Below are 1,257 nucleotides of genomic sequence, written 5' to 3'. Positions count from 1 at the left end.
AGCTGCTGAATTTTGTAGATCTTGTTTTCCATGCCAGAAATTTGGTAATATATCCAGGAGGGATAAGATGCCTCAAAAAATTATGCTTTTCTGTGAAATTTTTTATGTTTGGGGCATTGACTTCATGGGTCCATTTCCGAATTCTAATGGTTATTTCTATATATTGTTAGCTGTGGATTACGTTTCCAAATGGGTGGAAGCAATTCCTACCCGCAATGATGATGCTAACACTGTTGTTTCCTTTGTGAGAAACCATATTATTTGTCGCTTTTGATCACCACGAGCAATCGTGAGCGACCAAGGCACCCATTTTTTTAACAGGAGACTAACAGGACTAATGAAGAAGCATGGGATAATTCATAAAGTTGCAACAGCCTACCATCCTCAGACTAATGGGCAAGCCGAGGTGTCAAATAGAGAGATAAAGCGTATCTTGCAGAAGATAGTCAAACTTCATAGAAGAGACTGGAGCACCAGGCTACAAGATGCACTCTGGGCATACAGAACAGCATACAAAACACCTATTGGGATGAGTCCTTTCCGCTTAGCTTATGGAAAAGCTTGTCATCTCCCTATTGAAGTAGAGCATAAAGCCTTTTGGGCAGTAAAGGAATGCAACATGGGAATTGAAAAAGCCGGAGCCGAAAGGAAGTTGCAACTGCTGGAACTGGAGAGCCTTCGCCTAGAAGCTTATGAGAACTCAAGACTATACAAGGAGAAGATGAAGGCTGTACATGATCAGCACATCAAGAGGAAAGAGTTCCAACCTGGGGACTTAGTCCTCCTTTATAAATCTCGACTGAGGCTCATTCCAGGCAAGTTGAGATCAAGATGGGAAGGTCCATACAGAGTAGAGAAGGCAGAACCATACGGAGTTTATCACTTACGCCATCCTTCAAGCTCTAAACTTATCAAAGTTAATGGACATCGTTTAAAGCTGTACCATGGCAAGAAGCTGAAGAAAAACAAGGAGCTTGAGATCTTCCTCTTGGAAGATCCCCACATAGCTGAAGACTGAGCTAGTGGAGTGTCCAACTTACGGACGTTAAAGCAAAGTGCTAGGTGGGAGACAACCCACCATGGTATGATCGTTCTTTTCTTTATTTTTAGTTTTCTTATTCAATAACTCTTCTCTTTATTAGTACATTTTGTGCATCTGTATCTGCATATTTTTATTTAAAAAAAAAATTCACGCGACACGACCGCCTCATTGACGCGTCCGCGTCGTAGGTGTGGGAGAGAATAATAAATTGAATA

This window comes from Arachis ipaensis, chromosome B03 (assembly GCF_000816755.2).
Source record: "Arachis ipaensis cultivar K30076 chromosome B03, Araip1.1, whole genome shotgun sequence".
NCBI lineage: Eukaryota > Viridiplantae > Streptophyta > Magnoliopsida > Fabales > Fabaceae > Arachis > Arachis ipaensis.
Note: the sequence above shows the minus strand (reverse complement) of the source record.